This window comes from Microtus pennsylvanicus, chromosome 5 (assembly GCF_037038515.1).
Source record: "Microtus pennsylvanicus isolate mMicPen1 chromosome 5, mMicPen1.hap1, whole genome shotgun sequence".
Classification (NCBI taxonomy): Eukaryota; Metazoa; Chordata; class Mammalia; order Rodentia; family Cricetidae; genus Microtus; species Microtus pennsylvanicus.
This window is the reverse complement of record NC_134583.1, coordinates 93,252,357-93,270,306: the sequence shown is the minus strand read 5'-3', so window position 1 is coordinate 93,270,306 and position 17,950 is coordinate 93,252,357. Positions and strand designations below refer to the sequence as shown.

General features: G+C 39.1%; 1 pseudogene; it reads left to right on the top strand.

Moving 5' to 3' along the window:
• The first annotated feature begins 2,967 nt into the window (after window positions 1–2,967).
• LOC142850668 (membrane-spanning 4-domains subfamily A member 12-like) lies at window positions 2,968–15,748 on the top strand (annotated as a pseudogene).
• The last annotated feature ends 2,202 nt before the right edge of the window (window positions 15,749–17,950 follow it).

The following is a 17,950-nucleotide window of genomic DNA, read 5'->3' as shown; positions in this document are numbered from 1 at the left end:
ATTGCCTTTCTGTCCTTAAAAGCAGAGGTCCAGATATCTGTATGCATTATCTCACAATTATCACCTCTTGTTTTTCCTTGACTCCACTCTAGGCCCCCATCTGTCCTCTGAGGCCAGATTTTGCAATGACAGCAGTCAACTCCATATTGCAAAATCTAGCAACCCAATGTACAACCCTCAGAAGATTGAGGCGTCATTTCATACTTTTCCTAAGATTCAATCGAGCATCTGCAGGAGCCTCTTCCTGTCAACTCCTTAACTCCTAAACTGGGTTCTATTTGTCTGGCCCCCTAACATTAAAATGTATCATCTCTAAGTAGGATTAATCCCAGCACTCAGGAGGCAGGATCGTCTCTCATCCCAACCGCCCCACAAGGTGAACTCCAAAGGGAAGGGATATTCTATATTGTCTCCACTTCTTACTCCCCATTCACATTTATTCTCAACAGAACTTTGTTCCACGAATTACATACTATACAAAATACCTGATACTGGAAGCCTCAACAAACTGTCTGTGCAAAATAGTCCTTTAATTAGCAGGCAGGCAAAGCACCTTTGCTTTTGAGACTCAACATAATCCAAGTAAGCTGGACAAATGACCTTCATTTGTTTATTCACTTCTACTGAGTGCCAGTTATAGCACCCTTACACTAAATGTTCAGTGATTGGGGACCCATAGCATAAATGATCCTTGGCATCATAAACATGACTATCAAGTTAGGATTCTCTAAAACGTATTATTTAGGACTCAATTACAACAGTCGCCTTTTTTCGTAGTTGGTTTATTTTTGTTTGGTTGATAGTTTTATATGTTTATATGATGGATTTTAGTCATTTTTCATACACACACACACACACACACACCATCCCTCTCATCTCCCTCTGGATCTCTTCTCAACATGCTCTTCTTTATGGGTGTTGCGCATTGAGTTTAGTTAGAGTTTCCTGTCCCGGGGCAGGTGACAGATTGGTGCAATCTAGTTTCTGAACCTGGGAAGTACACAGAACAATTGTGACCTCGACTTTGCAGAAAGACAAAGGACCACAGAAGATATATTGGCCCAAGCAACACCAGATCTGTGGTTCCAACAGCACTCTTCCTTCTAGAGTCAAGAATCTAGACTTTGAGGACACTCAAAATAGAAGGACTTGCTTCTGTCAATCTACTAGAAAACAGTGGGAGTCATTTGCTTGGTGGGAACGTCTTTGGAGCAGGGAACCAACCTGCAGTTGGGCTCAGACATTCATCAGTTTAATGGCTAGAGTGTGTTCACCACAGGTCAGTAAAGGGTGTCTGCACCAGAATCTCTCCTTCTGGCCCCATTGCCTAACCCCATCTGTACCTGCGGGCCTGAAGGCTGGGTGGAACCTCCGCGGGCCTGCAGAACTAGTGTCTGCGTGGCCCTCCTCGCGTGGCACCCTTCACGGTTGCTCTGGGACACAACCGCTGCAACGTTGGATCTACAAGAGGTAATGAGGTACACATGGAGGTGGCAGCACCCCAGAGGCAGGAGCTGCCCACAGAAATCCCAGAGCAAGAAGATCTAGACCAAAAGGAAACTCCCGAAGGATTGCCTTCTTCTCCTGTTGTGATCATACGGAGTAGGGAATCCATGGCCCAACAACAGAGCAAGTTAATGACTGGCTCTGAACTCGACTTTCCGGTGAGTTTCAGTTCCGTACTAACTTCCGTTTCTCAGCAGTATACCCTACAGGGGACTCTTGCTGCAGAGAGAGCCTTTGACGGAGTTTATTATATTTTTTTTCAAGTCATCACCTCGTAACGGGTAAGTTTTTAACTCAAGCATCTTCTAAAATGCTTTTTGATATGCCTTTGTGTACTTCCTTATTGACGAAGGCCAATGGGCCGTTACTACGGCAAATGAAACCTCCAGATTTTGTGGCTTATATGAGGAGAAGAAAACGTACAAATGCAAGATCTTAAAGCAATGCTGAATTCTAGATACGACTGTGCACAGCAATTGAAAAAAAAAAGGAAGAAAGATTGGTCAGACATTAGAGACGGGGAAGGGGTAGGGAGTAAGGGTGGGGAAGAAAATTGTCAAAGCCACGTCTAACTAGAAAGCCACACCAAAAATGTATCAATCTTTTGGCTGAAAAAAAAACCAAAAATTATCGCTTATTGGTTTGAGCAACATATGAGTATATATACAATGTATAGGCATTCAGACTTCCAATAGGTAAAACCTAATAATACCATGGCTTCTAGCTTTTAATATCTTCTCAATCAAACTCTGCCAGATCATCAGGGAAAGTTTACCCTGTGCCCCCAAAGTGGCTTGGATATGCACCTTTGTTCAGACCAGCTAGAATCAAAAGAATACTTTTCATGGGTATTAAATACAGAAGCTGAGCAGAGTTGTGACTCCTACAAAATAGGAACCTTTGACCTCTCTATCAGTGTTGGAAATGATGAGTTACCCTTATCTTGCCTACCAAAACCCCCTCCATTGTTGCGTTCACTATCTTAAGAAACCTACCTACTCTCTATAGTATTCTATTTTCCAGCCTTCTCTGCAGCTAGTGTAAGTGTGTGACCCAGATCCTTCCAGTCTGGCACCCCTGAGACAAACTTGAACTTACATGAAGAGTAAAAGGGCTAAATCAAAGCCACCAGGAGCCTGGACTTTCTGATGCTACAACAAGCGCATATGAGTGGGTGCTAGAGGGACTGATGGGATTGGAACAGCTATCATTTGGTACTTATCCATAGTCTAACTTCTTGAGAGAGGAATATTTTGTCAAGATCCTACTAGTCTGGGGCAAAAGTGTCTGTCAGGGAACAATCAAGTATCTTTTAAAAAGTGAATGGCAACTGTGGAATTAATTTCCCCCCCCCCAGGCTTAGGAACCTTACCCAAGAGAAAAATAATAGTCACTAACTGATTTAACTTATATTGATTTTTGTCCACATTTTTCACAGGATAAATCCTCAGATCCCTCTTCATGAATATGCTACAGAATCCTCTATAGATAAAGCAGGAACTGACACTGTTGGGGGTAAGAACAAAATGCTGCTCTAGTGAGCATGCCAACTGTGAGCAGGTTGCCCTCCTTAACACAGGAGACCTGAACCACCTCTGTATCCACCATGGACTCTTCAAATGGAGGCAAATCTGTTACAATGGTTTCTGAAGGTGACATAACACCGAAACATAGACTGAGTCTGGACATGGAGAAAAAACATTCTTCTTTTTAACTATCTATCAATTATTACAATCGTAATCTGATGGCATGTCCTAGATGAGATGAGCAAATTGTCAGTACACCCAGAAGAAGCTGCAGATGACACAGCTCTATGAACAGTGGTTGGTTACAAAGGTGCTGTGCTGTCCACACCATCTCACAGACACCCTTCGCCCAGGCAGTCCCATCCACTACATACTTTGGCTGAGCAATTTGGCATCATCCACTCGTACTACTGAATGACAGAGCCAGATTGAGAGTTATACACAAAACATTAAAAATTAGATTAGAAAAGTCCAAAAAAAAAAAACAAAACACGCACACACATAAACATACATTTGGGCACAGGGGATCTAGAAATAATTTAAGCAAAGGACCAAGATACACGATGAATCGTGTTTCTATACAATAATAATGACCATGAAGATATCGATCCCCAAAGAAAAAATACAAATATTAAAGAAACCATATATAGAACTTATAATTTGAAAAGTTCAAATTAGGTTACATCAATGAAAAGACACATTTATGAGTTGGAAAGCTCAAAATAGTAAACTGTTAGTTCTTCCTAAATTGGCGTATGGGTTTGGCAAACACTAGTTGATTTTTAAGATAATGTCTGCCTATAGTCATCAAGATTATGTTTTTTAAATAAGAAAAACAGAGACAAACAGAACAGAACACAAAGTCCAAAACTAAACTCCACAGAGTCAGCCAAATGATTTGGGGAATAGGAATTGTTTATTTGTGTTTTGGAAAGATATCTATGCAGCATAGGGGGCATCAAACTACTAACCCTGCTTCTTCAAGCAAACCAAGCCATTGCCAGTGTAAATCAGCATGGTTGGTCAGTTGGGTTTTTCATAAAAGAACTCAAAGGAAAGTTTCTCAGAGGAATAATGAACAGTGATCAAGTGAAAATAGGAACAAGGAGCCTTAATAGACTCCCAACTTTTTGCGAAATTAGATGAATATTTAAAAAGCTATGAGATCCAGATGAGTGATCACCAGAAATAACAAGCCTCAATGGAAAAGTTACAGGAAGGGTAGACCTTGAGACATCTCTGTACTAACAGAATAGGTCTGTGACTTGATTACTGTTGATAAAACATGACAACATGGCCTAGAACTATACACCAAACATCGTATCACAATGTGTGTCCTCTTCGTAAGTTGTGAAAGCTGTCACTGTCGTGGTAGAACACCACCTTCCTGCTTCATTCTGGCATTGGTCTTGAGGAAAGTTCCTTTCTAAGAGATAGCTGGAACTCAAAGAATGGTGTCTTTTCCTTTCAGACTGTACAATTAATGAATAGCCTGATTGTGCTGAGCCTGGGATACTTCTGGACATACCTGTACATTTCTCAAAGTATTGTATTTGGATTTGGAAGTGGATATATTCCTGTCGTTAGAAATTCAGGATACTCACTTTGGGCCTCTTTACTTGTGAGTAACATCATCTCTATAGTAACTACTAATGCATTCCTTAGACATCATGGATTCTGATCCAAACAATGTTTCCCTAGGAAACGATCCCCACGTCTGCCTATGACTACCTGAAAAAGGACAATAGCAATATGTTTATTTTAAAATCTTTAGTTTATTACCTACAATACTTTTTCATAATCATATTCTACATTGTTAAAGAAACGAGATACATTATGAAAAACCAGTTTCTTAGCTGTAATATTAATTAATAAGAGTCTGCATAGTAAGAGGGATATTTGATACATTTAAAGCCATGATAAGAAACACAAATCCACAGTGACAGCTGATCTGAGCTCATGAAAACTCACAGACTCTAGACCGAATGCTGGGGAATCTGCATTGGACTGAACTGGGCCCTCTGCATGTGGCCAACAACTGTGTAGCTTGATCTGTTTGAAGGGCCCCTGGTGCATGGGCTGGCTTTTTGGAACCCATTCCCTCTGATGGGATACCTTGCTCAGCCTTGATGCAGGGTGGAGGGGCTTGGTCCTGCCTCAACTTGATATACCAGGCTTTGTTGACTCTCCATGGGAGATCTTACTCTTTCTGAGGAGTGGATAAAGGTGAGTTGGAATGGGGAGCAAGAGTAGGGGAGGGACGGGGAACTGTGGTTGGTAGGTAAAATGAATAATTTTTTAAAAGACTAAAAACAATAGAAATAAATAAACAGAAGTTACAAATATGGAAGACAAAATCTGTTTGAGTCAAACTAACTATACAAGCGAAATATATGCTATAGCCATTTCAAGATGCCCCTAAATCCCATTTCTATCACAACCATAACATTAGTGAATAGGACCTTCAAAGCTTTCATCTCCATAAATACAAATCTTGAATTATTTCTTGAGTTGTTTTCTTAGTAGTCCCCACTAAGGAACCAAGCTGGTATCCCTCATGTTGCAGAATTCTAGAATTATCTTGAAGCTTATATTTTTACATAGTGACTGGTTAATAACAAATGTGGTGTTTGCTTCCAGTTTAGCCTATCAGGAAGTTTTTCAATAGCATTGCAGAAGAGGCCTTCAAATCACATGGTAAGTCAGAAGACTCTGGAAAGTATCCATTATCAATAAGAGTATTAAATTTCCAAAGACTAAATAAAAACTTTAAAAAATAAAACAAAGCCAGTGAGGAATCAGCATGGCCTCTGCGTGACTGGCTATCTACCAAGAAGCTGGGGGGGGGAAGTATTTGAAGTATGATAAACATAACATGAATCCAAAGAAAGGTGAAGTGGTTAATGTCATCTCAGACAAAAAAAGTACAGAAATAGTACTATTGTCATACACGAATACTCAAGTATTCATGATGATAAAGGCCACTATTTTTTAAGACTTAACAAACCTAAACTTCAAACTATAAGAAGCAAGGGCCAGGGTTATGGCTCACTGTCTGTGCAAGCAAAAGGACTTGAGTTCAGATCCCCAGAATCCACGTCAATGCTGCACACACTAGCAGACATCTGGAATCTGAGTGATTCACAACAAGATAGGAGTAGAGGCAATAGAATCCCCAGACACGCTCAGAATGGCCAGCCTGACATATGCAATTACAAACAACAAAAAGAGACTCTGTCTCAAAGAAGATGAGGACAGACACCTAAAGTTTTCTTCTAACCTCCGTATTTGTACAATGCCAAACACGGTCCTCCCCCTGATACACACACATTTATACCTGAATACTGACCATACATGTACGTATGCAGAAACTGATAGAATTGTGCAGAAGATTATTTGTAATGACATAGAATTTACCCTCACAATGAAACAGATTAAAAACAGTGCAATGTAACATGTAAACGTAATTTTAGAGAGATGTATTTCAAATTATTTGGACAAAAATCTGAAAAGGGGATTTCCTCAGCTTTGTAAGGCTATATGCAAAAGGCAAATCTATTTACCTACTTAGCAGCATGAGACTGAATGATTTCCTCTGAGATCTATGTCTTGGTTAGATTTTATTGTCAATTTGACAGAGCCTGGAGTAACCAGGAAGATGAAACCTCAGAAGAAGAAGTCCATCAGATTAGCCCATGGCCATGTCTCTGGTGCCTTTTCTTGATTGCTAATTGATGTAAGAGCCTGCTGTGGGTGCTGCCATCCCTAGGCAATTTGACCTGGGCTGTATAAGAAAGCTGGCTGAGCAAGCCAGAGGGAGCAAGCCAGTAAGCAGTGTTCCTCCATGGTTCCTGCCTCAATGTCTCCACTTTGAATTCTGTTTTTGGCTTCTCTCTAGGATGACCTGTGAGAAGATATAACTCGACAAGTGTTCCTGTTGGTTGTTTTCAGATAACTTTGGCCAGAAGAACCCAATGTGTAAAACCCCTTCTCCAAAAGGACCTTAAAATACAGTTGCTTACAAAACCTCTTTTTCCAATGAACATGGTGATCCAGGAACCATCTAAAATATCAGCATGTGTTTCAACTTTAAGGGGGGGAAATACATTAAATTACAAATAACCAAGCAATAATGTTGGACTTTTAAAAAAACGTAAACTAACATTGTTTTATTTCCTTTTGTCTAGTGATGTTTTCTTATACTTTGAATTTCATAATGCAATTTTATACATGCAATTAGACAAATAATTTTAAACAGTGTATTTTAATCATATCTACACTCCGTTATCTCCCTCTGACTCCTCCTGGGACACCACTCTCAATCAATCAGCCTCCCAACTTCAAGTCATCATTTATTATTATTATTGTTCTTATTATTGTTATTATTGTATTATTATTTTATTAATCACCCTGAGACCAATTCGTACTGATCATGTAAAGTAATCCCGTGAGGTATGGGTAATCTGCTAGAAGTCACATCTCCAAAGAAAAGTGACTCTCACTCCCTCAGCAGCCACCAACTGTCAATAGTTCCTCAGCTATGGTTGAAATCTTGGGAGCCCTTCTCCCAACTTGAGAATTCTGGCTGGCTTTTTCTTGTGTAGTTCTTATACAGGCAACCACAGCTGTTCTAAGTTGGTAAAAGCAACAACCGTGTCACATCTAGACGATAGCAATTCTCTTTCTCCTAATCCGGTAGCTCTTATATTCTTTCTTCTCCCTTTTACAATATGTCCCCTAAGTGCCCTAGGAAGGAAGAGGTTCACAGAGGTAACTCATCTACGACTGAGCGCTCACAACCATTTATCTCAATATCTTCACCAGTTATGAGCCTCTGCATTAACCATGACCCACTACAAAAAAACCTCTCTGACCAAGAGTGAAGTCAGCACTAAGCTATGGGCATAACAATGAATATTTAGAAGGCAGCTTGACAACACAAACATTTAATAAAGGAAAATCAGTAGGCTCCCTCTATGGCCTGTGATATCTCAGATATGACGATGTTTACAGTACCAAATGTGGAATCCATCGTGTGGAATAGGCCTCAAAACCAATCAGAAAGCAGTTGGCTCCTCCCATACTAGTCATGCCACTGTTGCACCAGTGAGCATAACGTGCCTGGCAGGTTGGTATTATAGCATGAAGGCCCAGCGCTAAGTAAGCCCACTGATATCTTTGCTCCATTAATACACAGTGTGTAACACCGTTAGTACTATGAAAGCTAGCCTTTAGGGAGTCAGCTTCCTGGGAAGTTTGAGGTAAAATTCTTCATAGACTTTACTGGTTTGCTTTCTACAAAGGAGACTTTTCCCTAGAGAATAAATGAACTGACATCAATGAACAACATATACAGTTTACATGAAGGGTTTTGTTCTTTGAGATAGGTTTCAGGATCTAGTGATTCAAACTGTCATGCTTGCTATTAACTAGGAAGAAATTATTGTGAATACGGAAGAGAAATAGGTATAATAGTTATTCTTCTTAATAGCAATATTAAATATCTCCTGACATATGTAGATAAAACACAATTATTCAGCAACATTATAAAGCATGAATAGTCTGAAGTATGTAGGTTGACAAACATGCATACATGCGGCCTGGGTGATGACCTCCAACCATGTGTAACTCTGTACATCATCAAGAAAATCTCTTCACATTGAGCTAGATAGAACCTGTATGCCCAAGAAAATCCCCAAAATTTTGCTTTCCTGATGTCCAAGAAAGATAGAAATCTCCTAGAGTATTAGCTCTCTGGCAATGTAAAGCCGGGCAGTATTGTGAATTTGTCAATATCATGGGTATATTTTATATTCGATTTACAATTAATATGCACTTGATTTTCTTCCATAGTTTGAAAAATATCTAATGCACTTCTTTTCTGTCCCTTTATCTACTAACTCAGCAGAGAATAAACATCGAGTCCGTTACCAGTAGAGAATAAGTACCTACCTGCACATTATATCAAAAGTTTTATTATCCCCCAAATTGTTTGGTCCTACTAGGAGCCTAACCAATCTATAGTTCTAACAACCTTTTTGGTGCTCTCACTATCCCAGAAAGATTAGAATTTCTATACTTCTGTAAGAACACAATTGCAGAGAGGACTATGAAATAGCTTTCAATGACTGGACAATACTTTTTTAATATGTTCTAGCTGTTCTGGACTATGACAATGAATGTCTCAAGCATCTACGCAACACTAATAGGTGTGGTTTTAATAACATTTGAACTGACAGTCACTTCAGCATTAAAGTCTTCTTGGTGGGAATACGTAAGTACTGAATTTCTAAGAGAATGTCTTCATAATTTTAGAATTAAGCCTTCAGTGAGGATCAAAATAGCCAAATATCAGTCAAATTACCAGAAGGCCTCTCATAAGTTTACTCTCAGGCATATGTGCCTATTATTAGTGTGATATAACCTACATGTTACAGTTCAAAGCCTGCATGATCAAAAAAATCTTATAAATATTAATACAGATATTTTATAGATGAAGCATTATAGTCAATCCTGATTCTTCCTGGTTGTATGAGACATTTATGATTGGCACCTCGTTCTTCCTAGGTATTCACACCTTAAAGTCCAGTTTTCCCAAGGGTTTAAAAGATCAAATTTGCTAGAGTAAGACTTTCTTCTTCCAAGAATGAAATGACATCCATATGGACTTATATTAGCCATATGGTCAATGAACATGCTGTAGTTGAGAGCCTTCATCCAGGAACTGATGGAAACAGATTCAAAGATCCACAACCAAGCATTAGACCAAGTTTGGGAAATCCTGCTGAAGAGAGGGAGAAAGGATTGTAGGAGCCAGTGAGTCAAGGGCATCACAAGTAAACCCACAGAAACAACTAACCAGTCTCATAGGAACACACAGAGTCTAAACCAACAAACAGGATGTCTGCATGGGACAAATCTACACACTTTACATACATATGACAGTTGTGTAACTTGATCTATTTGTGGTACTCCTAACATTGGGAGCAAGAGCTGTCCCTAATGCTTTGGCTGGCTCTTGGAAACCTATTCCTCATCCTGGATTGCCTTGCCCAACCTAAATACAAGTGACGGTGCCTTGCATTACAGCAACTTGATGTGGGAGGCCTGTCCCTTTCTGAACAAAAGTAGAAGAGAGGTAGATTGAGGGGTAGGAAGATTTGGTGAAGAGAATAGGAAGATAAGAGAGAGAGGAAATGTGATCAGGGTATAAAATAAATTAATTTTAAAAATAAGAAAGTGTTGCAGTCTGCAGACTGAAGCTTATCTCGACAATGGATGTAATTTGGAAGGCTCATATACTCTGCTCTATGTGCAATATTCCATGAGGACATTGTGTTTCTGCATCTGCTAGATGGTCCATGCAAAACTATTTAAGGCTGTTTATGTTTGTGTATCTGTGGTCCTGTGCAGGTGGCACTATGAACTTAGGCACACTTAGCCATTTAGGTTTGTTGGTGTGAAGAGAAAGGATGATGAAGACAGAGAAAGAAGGAAGAGATTCTTAGCCAATTTTGTAAGAATTTGAAGCCATGGTGTTGAACCTTGTCTGTGGACTACTATCCTTCTAGTCTATGCCCAGAGCTTAACAAAAGGAACCAAAACAGCTGGGCTTTCAACCAATCCCTGGAAGCCATAACTTTTCAATTGATGCCATTAGATGTTACTTGTATCTAACTTCCCAACCTAATTAAGAAAGTGCTCCTTACTTCAACATACAAGAGTTATGGTTAATAGACTAGTTCCAAACTATATATATGTTTGTAATTCATCATTCCATTTTTCTTATTTCTATGTATTATTGAGAAAACATTACAATAAATAAATACAGATATAGATAAAGGCCTATGAAACTCTGATGCAATAAAGAATGAATGTTTAGCTATTTGATTAAGGTCATGGGTCTAGACACCTGAAGAGCACTTATGCTGATCAAAGCTAAATTCCAAGTAACTTCACCACAGTAAATAGAGTTTTAACCAAAACAAGTCAGTGGCACATGAGAGGATCACTTTATTTATGTAAGGAATGCATTTCCCCTTTAGCATCATTTACTAAATGATAGGGAAAGTGTACTTATATATACTTCCTCTTTAAATAAGTCCTATTACATCTCAAAAAAATGTATCTCAATTTTATCTTCTCCAGAGGCTCATTATCCTTAAGAAAATATACTCGTTCTACCCACAACAACAAAAAGAATATACAATGATTCCCATTATTCTCTTGGCAGAAATGTATCAATTCACCATCCTCAATAGCTATCAATTATCATATAATCAAATATATGCATGAATTTTCAACTATTGAGGAAATGAGATACAGGAAACTGGTTATCTTCTCATGTTTTTCTCCTTCCTACAACATAGCTATACCTCTGTGAGTTTTATAACATTGAAAAGTAGAGTTTAGAAAGCATTCTAGTTTGCTTTCTGCTGCTGTAATAAGACACTAACCAAAATCAACTTACAAGAGGACAAAGTTGATTTCAGCGCACACTTTCAGGTCACAGTCCATCACTGAGAGCAGTCAGGGAAGAAGCTCAAGCAGGAACTGGCACTATAAAACTGTTGGGGAATATTGCTTACCGACTCACTCTCGGACTCTCTGTCTTGCTCCGTGTTAGCTTTCTTACTCAACCTACACTCCCCTGCCTGGGGATGATGAGATCCACAGTGGTTTGGACCCTGCCACATCAGTCATCAACCAAAACAATTCCTCACAGTCACGACTTCCCTTATCAGATATCTGGAGGTTATATCTAGCTGACAATAAAAGATGACAAGCATGGGAACTTTCCTCCTTTGCTAGTTCATGAAATTAGTATTGAGTTCTGTTGTTAGTTCTTCTTTCAAGTTCTGGGAGAATTCTATGGTTAATCCTGGGTGTTTCTTAGGAGATATTTTATTGCCTCTGTAGTCTCGTTTCTGGAGATGTTTCAACTCTTTCATTCATTATGGTTTAATTTTGATAGATATGTTGAATGTGTCTAGACATTCCTCCATTACTTGAGGTCTTGCAAGCTTGTGAAATATAGGTTCTTACAACATGTCTTTCTGAATTTCAAATTTTGTTGGAAAGTGTTATAATGTCTCTCTTTTTATTTCTGATTTATTACATATTCTCTATCTTTCCTTTGCTTAATTCAACCACAAGTTTATCAATCATTTTATTTTCAAGAACCAATTCTTCATTATATTGACTCTTTGTATTGGTTTTTGTTTGTTTTATTTCCTTAATTTTATTTTCTGCTTCCTGATTTTGGTTATTCCTACCTACTGTTTTGGAATTTGCTGTGTTCTTGCTCCTTCCAAGGCTTCAAGGTGAATTATTGGATTGTTAACTTGAAATGCCTTTTTGATGTAGGCACCAAGTGCTGTAAACTTTCCTTTCAGGTTGTCATCAGCATGGCCCATTGATTTTCATCTGTCGTATTTTTATTTTCAGTCAGTTCTAGGAATGGTTTTTACTTTCTTCTTGGTCTCTTCAGTAACACAATTATTCAATAATATGCAGTTTAAGCTCCTGAGTTGATATACTTCTAATAGGGTATTTTTTGGAATTTTTGGTTTTTTATTTTGGCTTGGTTTTGATTGGTTTTTCAATATAGAATAGCTGTGTAGCTTTGGAGCCTGTCCTGGAACTTGCTCTGTAGACCAGACTGACCTCGAACTCACAGAGATTCAACAACCTCTACCTCCCAAGTGTTGGGATTAAAGGCATAGCTCTTCCTGTAGTATTTTGTTTTCTGTTGATATCTAGTTTTATCCCCTTGTGGTCAGATAGAACTCAGAATTTAATTTCAATTTTCTTATGTTTGTTTAAACTTGTTTTGTGTCTTAATATGTGATAGATTTTGGATAAAGTTCTATAGGCTGCTTAGAAAAAGAATGTATATTTAGTGTTTGAATAAGAGGTCCATAACTGTTAGGTTTAACATCTCACCAGCCCCGAGGCACAAGAATCATTGCAGAAGAATTAGAATTTGAGAGCTGAAGGATGGCTGGGAATGCTGCAATGCCATCTTCTGGGAATGATATGGCTGTCATTATAGAGAACTCTGTGCTTACCTGCACAAAATCTCTACAACATCAAGCCAGCTAAAATTCTGGCATAGACATGGTAGATGAACAGCAGACCACAGTCCTTTCTAAGGAGCTATTGGAAGCAGATAATTGCTGTGGGAAGAATCATACTTCTATAAGGATATCGCCACTAGTCCACTAGATGGCTCTACACATATGCATATATAGGCTATAAAAAAGACATGAAATTGGGAGGGGAAACTGGGGTTAAATCAAGAGTTGGAGGGAAAAATGGGAGTAGATAATATTGTATTTCATTGTATACCTATATAAAATTCTCAAAAAAATTACTAAGTAAAGACTGTATTTTTCTTTTGGGGTACAGAGAAGTGGTAAGATGCTTACAAGATATCTCTTCCTGTTCACTGTCTTGGAGATGTTTATGGCATGCACAGTAACTGAGTGGGCCTACAAAGCAAGCCAAACAGAAGATAAAAATGGTGAGTCTATCATTTCTCCTTCAGTGAACAGAAGCTACTAACTTCTGTGATATATCCTGTTCAAATTACTTAGAAAGAATTAAGCATCAGTAATGTCATCTCTAACCTGTGGCTAGTGTAGGTGAATACATTTTTGTAAAACTATTTGGCACTAAACAGCTCTTTCTATCACTGAAGCTAAATAAATTACTCCACATGAAGAGAGTAGGGCTGAGAATGTTGCTCGGCAGTAGAGAACTTACGTAGCGTTAGTGAGACTCTGATCACCAGAAGAAACACATAAAAAGAAGTCAGGTGGGTAACCTGGGGTAGAGTGCAGTGACAGAGACACTGGGGCTGGCTTTTATACTCAGCTCTGCTTGATTAGACAACCGTAGTCCCACCATCCAGCCGCACAAACACTATCACCAAAGCCACCATTTGATTCTTAGTCCATAAATATGCCTTGTTCTGTGGACCATCTAAATCTGTAAATGGAATTCCTTAAGTAATCTCTGTTTGAAATTAATGTGAGAAAATTAAAAAGGGAGAAGGCATTATCAGATGAATTCTTCTAGGATTTTCCACTTTATCTTGCCTCAGAAGCTATCTTTCAGGGTACTTATATCTCAATACCTATTTGTGTTTCAATAAATTTTCCTTAGCTAATGTAGTGAGATATGGAATTGAAATTCATCAAAGAAGAATAACACTAATAAACTTTAAAATTATATGGCTGGAACTAGAGCGATGGCTCAATAGTTAAGAGCAGTTGATGCTCTTGCAAAGGACCAAGGTTTGATTCCCAAAACCCACATGTTGACTTAAAACCATCCATAATTCCAGCCGCAGGGAATCCAACAACTCTGCTCTGACTTCTGTGGGCACCAGAAACATACATGGTGCATGGGTATGCATTCAAGCAAAACACCCATATACATATATAAATCTTTTTAAAGGTATACGTGACTCTACTTAAAAAGAAAACACAGAATTCTTTGACTAAAGGGATGAGAGAAAAAGAATAAATTGAAATAGTTTTTTACTCATACTAATAAAATATAAATGGAGTGAAGCAGAATATATAGGAGAGGCAAAAGTGAGGAAGAGAAATAAGTAACAGGAGGTAAAAGAGAGAAAAATTATTTAAAACTAAGATTTAAAAAAAAACATCATTTGGTGTGGTAAGTATATCTCAGGCGAATTCATTGTTAGCTTGTTTAAGGCTCTGGATTCCAGGGCCAACACAAAATAAGAAACAAAAAGGCAGTTCATGATCTTATTAAGAGTCCCAGTGATAAGACTATTCCCTATTTGATCTCAATAAAGTGCTACTGAAATTGTATAATTCTTTAAATTACATGACATTAATGAGCGATTTCCTGCCATCTGCCTTACCACAGGTTCATAAAAGAAAACGAACATTTTCCTAGAAGTATCATGGCCTCAGTCAAGGAGGAACGTTCAACGATGAATGAGAACTTCATTTAGTTCCGGAGACATCTCTGAAATGGAATTTAATTGTCTGCCTCAGTAATTCCTCTCCTCCATTTCAATAATAAAAAAATGACAGCAATGACTATGTTTTTCTTTACATGTGAAAAGTCAAGCATGAATTGATTTCACTGTTGTAAATTAATCCAGGATTGAATCTGGTCAGCCGGCGTTAAAAGATTCTTCTGAGACCAAGGAATCTGATGAATGGGCACGAATTTTCTAGCATGGACTGTACAGCTAATGTTGATGAGGTGAAGTATGCTGACTCAAAGCCGTTTTGTATTGAAAAGATAGACAAGCCAATTCATCATCAGTGGGGCAGACTAGACTAGCTCTAACACCAAACATCTGTCTAACCAGCTATTGTTGAATGATCCAAAATTTATCTGTAGTGTATAATATAGATAGACTATTAGATATACCTTTATATAAGTGAGACTACTTGATGTCCACAGAAATCTTTACTAGAAAGTCCATTTTCTGCAATATTTTATTCTTTTTCCCACAGCTTTTCTCTTTTATGAATTTTAGATCAACTGCCTTTCCACAATATTCTACTGAGTCTCTGAAAACCTTTTGTGCTGGTTATCTTACAGTTTCTGTGACCAAATGCCTGAAGAAAACAGCTTCTAAAAAAAAGAAAAGTTTATTTGGGCTCCCACTTTCAGAGACTGCGGTTCACGCTCGGCTGGATCTAGTTCTTTGGGGGTTTTGACAAATCAGCACCATGATGAGGAGATTGGGGCAGAGCAAAGCTGCTTACTTCATAGAAACCAGAGAAGAGGAGAGGGGGAGGGGATAGAGAGGGAGGATAAAGGGAGAGGGGGAGGAAGAGGAGAGAAGAATGTGGAGAGGAAGAGGAAAGGGAGAAAAGAAAAGGAGGGAGATGAGGAGGGGATAAAGAGAAAGGAAGGAGAAAGGGGGAACGAAGAAGATAGAGGAATGGAAAAAGAGAGGGGGAAAGGGAGATAGAGGAGAGAAAATAATATGGAAATTGAGGGAGGGAGGAGAGAGAGAGGAAGAGAGAAGAAGAGGAGAGGGAGGGGAAAGGAGGGAGTAAAGAGACTGAGTGAGTGAGGAGACCATTGGGGGGGAAGAGGGAAGGAAAGCAAGAGGGAGGGGAGAAAAAAGGAGAAGGAGAGAGAAAGTAGGGAGAGGAAGAGAGAGAACAACAACAGCCAGAGAGTCACCGCCTCACAATCACCACAGATTGGAACCAAGTCATTAGCTTGTGGACCCCTGAAGAACACTTGAAACCTAAACAAGCCTCTTCCCTCCTTCCTTCTCTTTTGAACCCCATAACTTGCTCCCATTTCCCTGTCTTCATAAACAAATGATCCATGATGCAAAAGATACATATTTTATATGCAAGTGCCCCTACAAAAGTCTGTGGCATTTTATTATATCTGTAATTCACGTAGATCATACACACACATACATGCACACACACACACACACACACACACACACACACACCTTTTTCCTCCTAGTAGTATGATTTTAAAATCCACCTATGTTGCTATTTATATATCAGTTGACTTTAAATGCTGCCTGATAGCCTGTAGCATCTATGACAGCACATTCATACATTCCTTCTTCCAGGAATGGGCAGGTAGGTTACATTTTTCTCCCCTTGAATAATTTCTTTGGGACATGCATTCTTCACCAGGGTATTTGATGTACATATGTATACCCAACACACACACACAAACACACACACACAAACACACACACACACACACACACACCGATTTCTTAAGCAGAACAAGAAGCGCCACCATTTATGGCATTTCTCCATTACCGGCTACTTGATGTTGCACACTTTTATCTGCAATGTACTCTGTATTCTCTTGGTCTCCTAAGGGCTCCCAGATTCTGATACCTAGCAGTGTGGCTTCCAATACTCAAAAGCCTTTTTCTTTTTGCCATTGCTGAGAAATGGAGTTCACGTGAGCAGTAAGTACTCGTCTACCCTGTGCTCCTGGTGAGCTGGAAACCACAGTTCTGAGAGAGAGCGGGGAAACACAGATGTAACAAGAAGAAATACAGAATGAGGAATTAGATTCGAATATGTGGAGGAAAGGAATAATAGCTGAAATGAAGTTCGTAACCCATGCAAGGAAATGAGCTTCGTTACAGAGAAATGCAGACACTAGCAAATAGAACTCTGGACTCTTAGTGAGCAAGAAAGTACTGAATCGTGTATGAATACATACACTGGGGAGAGATGACAGAAGAACGGAAAGGCCTTTGGTTTGCCTGTCAAACAAATAGAAAACCATCTAAAGGGGGGAGTGAGAAGATGGCTCGATAGATAAAGTGCTTGCCACACAAGCATGGGTACCTCTTTTTGAATCCTCAGTGCCCACGGAAAGCCAGATGTGGTAGCAAACACATCTATCGTACCCCCTCTCACGTGAGGAGACCGGGTGACAAAGACAAGAGCATTCCCAGAACCCAACTGCTAATTGTTCGGTTATTTGCAACTGAGGTTGTGTTGTGGTTTGAATGTGAAATGTCCCCTAATGGCTCATATGTTTGAGGTTTCACAGCCTGGCCACATTTCTTGTTCTCCTGACTTCCAGATGGAACTCAGGCTTCTGCTACCATGCCATCGTTACCACGACGGATTCTATCCTGTTTTCGTATCCAATCTCTTAGCCTGTGCCTTTTTATAGGTGAATTGATACCATTAATATTAAGTGATATTAATGACCAGTGGTTGTTTACTCCAGTTATTCTTGTTTTTGGTAGTAGAGTTTGTGTGTCTTCCTTCTTTGAGTTGTGCTGGTGAAGGGTCGCTAGATGCCTCAGTTATTGTAGGCAGTGTTGGCAATGTTGGATTCCTGGGTTGCGATTTTCCTTCTATTTGTTTCTGTGGGACTGGATTTGTGGCTACGTATTGTTTAAATTTGTT